Raw genomic sequence first — 9,863 nt, 5'->3', positions numbered from 1 at the left:
AATGTAGAAAAAAAGAACATGCCGCTCATCCAATTCGAGTGCGGATAGACTTGTTTGCTACCCAAAAAATCTCCAATATTTTATTGGTGCAGAGTACAAAGATCAAACGTTTCCAAGAGGCCCTGTACTTCACTGACAACCCCTCTTTGAAATAATATTGCCAGTGTTCTAAATTATATGAACATTCTAAATTGAATCCACACAGAATGAACCTGTCCTGGTAACCTGCAACCTTCAGATTACTCTGTAGTCTATATACTGTATACTCTATATCAATGTGTGCCAACCATTTACACTGAGTTGTGATGTTCCTTCGCTCTGTTGTTTTAGTTATTAAAATGCACAATAAAAAAATGATTGAAAAAATGAATGTTCCTCTAGCAAAATGTTTCAACTGAGAGCAGTCAATTGATGATTCAGAAGATCTTCCACCAGATCTGCGACTACTCAGTCATTAATCGCACGTGGGCTCGGTTGTAACATTGTGGAAAAATGCTACCACGGCCTAAACTATAGGGCAGTGTAGAGATTTATAAGCATTGGTTTCTACTGCTACCTTGTATATAGTACTTATTCAACCTGACACAGCCAAAACTCTCATTTGGACAGAAATATAAATATTTTTATGTGCAGGTTTAATGCTCTAAACCCTAGTCTGCTGCAGTCAACATATTCTGTATTTGCTGTGCCAGGCTGTGCTCTTGGATTATCACTTGATACCTTAATATTGGTTAGCAGGTAAGTAGTTACTTTTACCAACTTATTGCATTAAAGAGAAATCTAAAAGTTAAAATCACATCAAATATTAGGGCACCCCCTGCGACGATATCAGACTGGCGCTGGACCTGACACCTGGAAAAGAATCGGGCTGGCCCAGACTTGGCTGCCCCAAAAAAGCTCTGTGGCATTGTGCACACTGTCTTCTTTTCACCATATGTTGCATCTTGGGGATGGGAAATTATATGAGTGTCAGGAGTGGGCCCCATGGTACTCCAGCAGGGCCCTTCCTTTTCAGCCCCGGTGGGCCTCCAAGTTCCAGTCCGCACTCTGACCCCTACTGCTTCTAAAAGCTTACCTGATATCCCGGGCCACGTCACAAAGGTTATGCATAAAGTTACATTCAAAAACTTTTGGCCAATTAGTTAACTTTCCCATTGCCTAGAGAAACTTAAGTAAATTGTTCGTATGAAGCAAAAGACACATGCATAGACACTTAACAGGTGCAGGCCACTGAACTTCTGAAATATTTACGGTAAATTCCAGTGCCCCCAATACCCTGGCTGACTTATTTGCACATTTATTTTCTAACTGTTTATACTGAACCCCCAATGCTTAACAACTGAAATTAGCAAATACAATTTAGTTACTATTTAAAATGAACACTTAATACTGCACCAGTTTAGATGGCATCAAAGACAGATTATTATCAACAGCAATAACTTCCATAAGAAGCAATGGACCCAACATGGGCAGGAAGGAGTGTAGTTGAATTAACGGCAATTTCCACATAAACCCCTAGCATGAACTGACGGACTAAGAGACATCATACTTTTACAACCGTTTACTTATCCAGAAGTAACACCATGCTTTATTATCTTGGAAATCTATTTACTACCTACACCTTGATCTTTAGCAGGATAATGCAGCTGGATATTTCGGAGCTCTCAAGCAACATCTTTTGCGCTCCTAACACTTTGCAATTTAAGGAACGGTAACGCATGGAAAAACTTTTATTTGCTATAGATAGAACATATTAGGTTTTGGGCCCATCTGTTGCTGTGTCACGACTGCGGAAAAAGTACGGCAGGGATTAATGTAAATCCTGCATTTCACCTCTTTCCTCTCTTGTTTCGTCTCAGGACTTCAACTAGAGCTCAAAGGGAAGGAACATGCCTGCACTTCATAGGTCCACTCCTGCAAAATACTCATCCTACAGGTCTACCAGGGACACTTAGCTCTCTACTTACAGGATCGAGTGCCACTTACCTGCTTCTCCTCCACTGATAGAGATTATAGGTAGCAGCTGCCTCTTCCTATGGCCAAAATCACGGCACCAGTTTATTTAACCTAACTGGGCTCACAATGTATGTTCTACCGCCACCGGCAGATGGTCGTCTCACCAATGAGGCAACTTGAGGACTGTGGCCCAGGCGCAGCACCCACTAGGTACCAGCGGGAGGCAAAAATGCAGTGCTCCTGGTACTTTAAGAGCGCCAAAATTTTCAAACCGGAAATTCGCGCTCTTCTAGCGCACGAGAGCACAAGTTCTAGGCTTCTCCGCTAGTTGCACTGCCCTCTCTGCTGCCCTGAAAGGTTAGCGACGGGAGGGCCGGCAGCAACTGCTGCTGCCTCAGGCGGCGGAGGGGCCAGGATCACCCTGCGCAACGGACCCTTGAGGTTATATCAACAGCAAGAGATTGCATTTGCAACATATTTTCCTGTATAGGGGGTGCATTGCTTTGCTGGACTACGAGACCAGAAGAAGGGCAAACAAGGCACATACTTTGGGTGCAGTTGATTTGGGGAGGGGGGCATTGACGGGAAAGGGAGTGAGCGAATGGATGAGATGGGAGATCAAGAAGGCTGTGGCAGTGCAGACTGAGTGCTGGTGAATACAGTTATATTTTTCATAGTTTTCCATCTTCCAGTGTACATGAATTTCTATAAGGACCCTTTCCCCATACACTGTTGTTTTTGACTCACAGGTGTGGCATTTGATATGTTTTTGTATGTTTCAGTGTATATACCCATCTATCGTACATATACAATAATAATAATAATAATGTGTTACTCCACAATAGATCCTAGTGAACGAGAGGGTATCCATTCAGCTTTTATCCATTAAACAGACCCTCCACAGATTTGTACAACTCACCCTGGGAGTAGTAAAGCCCCCTCTCTCCTATGGATTACTTCAGATTCTCAAAAGGCTCCAGTGCCTTACAGCCCCCAGAATCAACCAAAATAAAAGATGTTCTTACAATATTTACAATATAAATACTAGAGGCGAATTTGTTTTTGAAAAACAAGATCCAAGCTCTTTGTTTAAAGAATGACACTTTCTTTTCCCGGTCACCCTCCATTTGAACTGATAGTCACATCTTTCTCTTCCAAGTCCCTGAGTCCCCTCTCTATTTTCCCCTGCCCAAACCCCTATTCGTCACATATATATTCAGCTCCATATATTGATTTTCTATCTCTGCTCCTCCATCTATTGTAATTCTACATTTTCATCTCTAGCCACCTTGTGATGCATTTCTTCCAGCAACAAACCAATATCTGCCATTCAGTCCCTTCCCTGTTTCCTGCACTATTTTCTCTTGCTGCCAGCAAGTGCTTTCCTTCTCCTTAGTCAATTGGTTCTGCTCCAAACTTACAAACATTGTATGGTGCAGCACAATGGGGGGTGGTATGGGGGGGCTGTCAACAAAACAGTCATGCAAACTGTTGATGGATTCCATTCTGAGCACAATTCTCCTCCATTTATTCTACTCCACAAGTTTGGGGATAAAGGTAACAAGAAGAGGCGGAGCTTTGGACAGTCTGGCAGTTAGAAAAAGTTGGCAAGTTTAGAGCAGAAAGCACACTGTTTGCTCCCCAACAATGCTGCTTTCCCTCCTCCTACCCCAAGTGTAAGAGAGGGATAAGGACAGAAGTTTGGAGAGTGTGGCGCAGTGAGTATAGAATGTAGTCTGTGCTAGGGACAGGACAGGCATTCAAGAGACAGTGTGTAACTATTGTAGATTAGAAACTTGGGAAAGGACAGAACATGTAAACAATTTATATATACAGTATTAGTGATGTGTGGGTCGAGAAAAACCTCAACCCGCACCCAACCCTAATCCGCTGCTCCTCCACCCACACCCAACCTTACCCTGGCGTGAGTCTGACTTTATAAATCTGTGCCCTGCTGTGATGTCACTGAAGGGGCCGGGTCAAGCAGGTGGAAATTCTATAAAAGGCACACACTAGTGTCAAAAGCCAGAACAGGAAGGTCTTGAGTGGGGTGTCGGGTCACTATAGGTGTCATGTCTGCCCGTCCATCACTAATATATTTATATATATATATATATATATATATATATATATTATATATAGAATTATAGAGTAAGCCAATGGCTTTATAAATATTGCTGTCTTGGGTAGGTCTGATTCCAATCTCCATCATACACAAAGGATAAGTGATCTAGCCACTGCATTAAAGCAGTAAATGTATACAGTATAATAAGGGCAATGGGTCACTAGTAAGTGCTTGCTATCGTGCAGGTTTGAGTTTGATGCCCGTTCTTTAAGGTCTGTGTAAGCATGTTACTACTTTATAAATATGCGTAGAATGTTCAACAAGAGGTTTGCAATGGCTTGCTGTTTTCCTTGCACTGTACAAACAGTTAAGAGTTATCTCTTTTTAAAGTTGGAGTTAGTATTTTAGCACTATTTGCATGGGTTCCCTGCACACATATATAACTCTTTCTATATAGATATGTAATATTAATCTCTTTGATTAATCTGAGGGGTAATTCACTCCTTGCATCCAACTGGAGTCAGTATTGAATTTGCGCCCTTGGCAATGCAAGGCAGCAGCCCTAACAATCACGCCATTGTGTCTCTGCCTGTGCTTTGCTTATTTTATACAGACATCTAGTGTGTTAACTTGCTTAAACAGAGCCTGAAAAAGATTATGCAGCTCAGAATCAAATTTGACATCAGAATCAAATTCAGGACATTCAATGACAATTACCTCTACACCATTACATTCCTCCATCTTCTGTCATTATTTTTATATATATATATATATATATATATATATATATATATATATATATATATATATATATATATATATATATATATATAAAATATATATATATATATATATATATATATATATATATATATATATATATATACACACACACACACACATATACACACACAGTATATATATTAGATAAATAATGTTAACATAGTGCTGAGGAGAGAATCGAACTCTGGACACAAAAGCTGAACAGCAGGAGTGCTAACCACAAGCCATCAGTCTCACTTCCATCTCTGTTACCTCAGCAGCTCCCCTTTCTATCAGGCAGCTGGTGAACTTGTTGGCTGTATTCATTCTGAAAACCAGTCAGTTACAGGCTAGGAGGGAGGCTTGAGTTCTGTGGTGGATCAGGGCTTAGAGCCACCAGTGTTAGAATGCTGGGGTCTGGAGTTCAATTCCTGTGTTGGCATGGTTTGAATGCATGTTTTATGTTCTAAATGAACTCGTTGATACTCTATAGATAAAGGATTACACCTAAAACCTGCGCAGCTGGGTGGCGCATTGGATAGCGCTGCTGCGTAGTAGTCATTGAGTCCTGAGTTCAATTCCAGTCTGAGCACTATCTGCAAGTTGCTTAAAGTTGTGCGGTCCATGGGTTGGCAGTGATTGTTCCAAAAACAATAACAGCTGGATGCTGTGTAATGCGGTGCCTCAATCAGGTAGCAGGGCTTGGATTCCGCTCTGAGCCCTCTACCTGCCAGGAGTTGCATGTTCTCCGTGTGTGGTGGGTGGGCTCCGGCCCACCCTCCAAAAACATGCTTTCTAATTGGCCCGCCCCCCTCATTTGAGAAAAAAAACCATTGCAGATCATGCTCAGGTTAGAATTGAACTCAGGACCCAGTGCTGCAGTTAGGGCCTTATACACCTGGCCCTGACATGAGCATGGGCAATACTAAAGACAACAAACCCTGACATGAGCATGGGCAATACTAAAGGCAACAAACCCTGACATGAGCATGGGCAATACTAAAGGCAACAAACCCTGACATGAGCATGGGCAATACTAAAGGCAACAAACCCTGACATGAGCATGGGCAATACGAAAGACAACAAACCCTGGCATGGGCAAAAAAAAAAAGACAACAAACCCTGACATGAACTTGGGCAATCCTAAAGGCAACTGACCCCTAAGAAGAAAGAAAAAAAATTATTATTTTTTTTTTTTTTAAGAAATTTTTTTTCGAAAGATTCTTAAGAATCTTTTTTAAGAAAGAAGATTCTTAAGAATCTTTTTTAAGAAAGAAAGATTCTTAAGAAAGAAAGATTCTTAAGAATCTTTCTTTCTTAAGAAAGAAAGATCTTAAGAATCTTTCTTAAGAAAGAAAGATTCTTAAGAATCTTTTTTCTAGATTCTTTCAAAGAAAGAATCTAGAAAAAGATTCTTTAAGATTCTTTCAAAGAAAGAATCTAGAAAAGATTCTTAAGAATCTTTTTTCTAGATTCTTTCAAAGAAAGAATCTAGAAAAGATTCTTAAAGAATCTTTCAAAGAAAGAATCTAGAAAAAAGATTCTTAAAGAATCTTTCAAAAGATTCTTAAGAATCTTTCTTTCTTAAGAAAGATTCTTGAGAATCTTTCGAAAAAAAAAATTCTTAAAAAAAAAATTTCTTCTTTCTTCTTAGGGGTCAGTTGCCTTTAGGATTGCCCAAGTTCATGTCAGGGGTCTGTTGTCTTTCGTATTGCCCATGCTCATGTCAGGGTCTGTTGTATTGCCCAAGCTCATGTCAGGGTTAGTTGCCTTTAGTATTGCCCAAGCTCATGTCAGGGTTAGTTGCCTTTAGTATTGCCCATGCTCATGTCAGGGTTTGTTGTCTTTAGTATTGCCCATGCTTATGTCAGGGCCAGGTGTATAAGGCCCTAACTGCAGCACTGGGTCCTGAGTTCAATTCTAACCTGAGCATGATCTGCAATGGTTTTTTTTCTCAAATGAGGGGGGCGGGGCCAATTAGAAAGCATGTTTTTGGAGGGTGGGCCGGAGCCCACCCACACACACACGGAGAACATGCAAACTCCTGGCAGGTAGAGGGCTCAGATCGGAAACCAAGCCCTGCTACCTGATTAAGGCACCGCATCACACAGCAACCAGCTGTTATTTGGTTTGTGGAATGAACTCAAGCCTAACCCATGTATCGCACAACTCGCAGATAGTGCTCAGACTGGAATTGAACTCAGGACTCAATGACTACTACGCAGCAGCGCTATCCAATGCGCCACCCAGCTGCGCAGACTTTAGTTGTAATCCTTTATCTATAGAGTATCACGAGTTCATTTAGAACATAAAACATGCATTCAAACTATGCCAACACGGGAATTGAACTCCAGACCCCAGCATTCTAACACAGACGCTCTAAGCCCTGATCCACCAACAGAAACTCAAGCCTCCCTCTTAGCCTGTACTGACTGGTTTTCAGAATGAATACAGCAACAAGTTCACCAGCTGCTGGATACAAAGGAAGCTGCTGAGGTAACAGAGATGGAAGTGAGAGTGATGGCTTGGTGGTTAGCACTCCTGCCTTTCAGCTTTTCAGCTTCTGTGTCCAGAGTTTGATTCCCTTCTCAGCATGTTAACATTATTTGATCTAATATATATATATATATATAGATAATAATGACAGAAGATGGAGTAATGTAATGGTGTAGAGGTAAATGTCATTGTATTACAACCCCTGTGTCCTGAATTTTTTCTGATGTCAAAAAGCTGCTTATTTTATACAGACATCTAGAGTTAATTTGCTTAAATAGAGCTTGAAAAAGATTACGCAAAGCACAGGCAGCGACACAATGGTGTGATTGTTAGGGCTGCTGCCTTGCATTGCCAAAGTCCAAAGTTCAATACTAACCTCCGTTGGATGCCAGAAGTGAACTACCCCACAGATTAAGTAAAAAAGCTTTACTATAGATATGTAATATATATAATGTTAGAGTTATCTAATTGAAGGGATTAAGCGTTATACACGTGTGCAGAGTATCCACATACAAATAATGCTAAAATCCTCACTCCAATGAGTGCTGAGGTTGGAATTACACCAAGGATCAAAAACAGCAAGCCATTGTGTCACTCTACCTTTGATGAACATTCAAAACACATTTATATACAGGGGTCCCCAACCTTTTTTACTTGTGAGCCACATTCAAGTATAAAATAATGTCGGAGAGCAACAGAAGCATGCAAAAAGTTCCTGGGGCTTCCAAATAAAAGTTGTGCTTGGGTATTGGTAGCTCCTATGTGGACTAAAAGCCAACAGGAGGGTCTGTTTGGCAGTACACATGGTTTTTATCCAACCAAAACCTGCCTTTAAATCGGGAATTCAAAAATAAGCACCTGCTTACTGGGAGCAACATCCAAGGGGTCAGAGAGCAACATGTTGCTCAAGAGCCATTGGTTGGGGATCACTGATATAGAGAAAACATGGTTAGACAGACCTTTACACAATGGGAATAACATTCAGAAGCCAAGACCTGCAAGATAGCAGCACATACTAGTGACCCATTGCCTTATTATATACATTTACTGCTTTAATACAGTGTCCTAATATAGGCCATTTATGCTATGTATTTAGTGAAGATTGGAATCAATGACTCAGTAAGTGTTGCAGTCTTGGGCGAGTTATTTGAAATGTGTGTGTGTTTAACATACTGTATGATTACTCTATTTAGTATTGGTCCATACTTTGGGGAATACCGTGTGTTGCCGCAAGTCCACATTCCATACATCTTTACATTTGGTATATCAATCACTGTATACCAAATGTACACTATATAAATATTGTTTCTGATGTTTCTGTTGATGTGCTGTAGGTGTTGCACTCTGGTCTATTGTCAGAGTCATGAACTGGAGGTTATCTCCTTGCACCAGGCATCTGCTGCACGAGTGGTGCATTGTTTGCATCCAGACCCTTGATACTGTATGTTTACTATTTAGACTTTCAAATTAGCAGACAACTTTTCCAGTTCTAAACCCAGCTCTACCTAATCATGAGTAGGCACCTGTGGTCCCCCATTTATGTTATGTGTACACTATAATGCATCTGTGAACCTGGTGCAACCTGCCATTCCTTACCCATGCATTAACTGCCATTGTTTTAGCTAGCACCACATTTTGGTTTGCATGATATGCTATCTTAAGTTACACAACTCTGATGTGATAACTACATAGTAAAAACAGATTGAAGAAAGCCCAAAGTCCATCAAGTCCAAACCCCCCCCCTAAATGAAACCCAGCATCCAAACATACACACACTCCGACCCCACCACACATTAACATAAACCAAAATCTATATTAATTGTAGATTTTTTGTATCACAATAGATTTTGATATTATGTCTGTCCAAGAAGAAATCACCCAAGCCATTCTTAAAGGCATTAACTGAATCAGCCATCACATCACCCGGCAGTTCATTCCACAACCTCACTGTCCTGACTGTGAAGAACCCTCTACGTTGCTTCAAATGAAAGTTCTTTTCTTCTAGTCTGAAGGGGAGGCCTCTGGTACGGTGATCCACTTTATGGGTAAAAAGGTCCCCTGCTATTTGTCTATAATGTCCTCTAATGTACATGTGAAGTGTAATCAGGTCCCCTTACAAGTTTTCCAGAAAAAACAACCCCAACCTTGGCAGGCTTTCCTCATAGATCAATTCTTCCATTGTTTGCAGCAGTTTGGTTGTATATCTCTGCTCTTTCTCCAGCTCATTAATAACCTTAAGGACTGGGGTCCAAAACTGCACCACATGCTCCAGGTGACAGGTGAGACCTTACCAGGGACCTATAAAAATGCAGAATTATGTTTTCATCTCTTGAGTTCATGACCTTTTTTTATTGAAGAAAGTACTTTATTTGCTTGAGTAGCCACAGAATAACACTGCCCGGCTTTAGATAACATCTACAAAACTCGAGACCCTTCTCAGTTAAGGCCACCCCCCCCAACACACTGCCATTTTGTGTATAACTGGCATGTATATTATTTTTGCCAAAGTGCATAACCTTGCATTTATCAACATTGAACCTTATTTTCCAGTTTGCTGCCCAGTTTTCCAATTTTGACCACTCTG

Source organism: Xenopus laevis, chromosome 9_10L (genome assembly GCF_017654675.1).
Source record: "Xenopus laevis strain J_2021 chromosome 9_10L, Xenopus_laevis_v10.1, whole genome shotgun sequence".
NCBI classification, from domain to species: domain Eukaryota; kingdom Metazoa; phylum Chordata; class Amphibia; order Anura; family Pipidae; genus Xenopus; species Xenopus laevis.
This window is presented reverse-complemented; position numbering follows the sequence as displayed.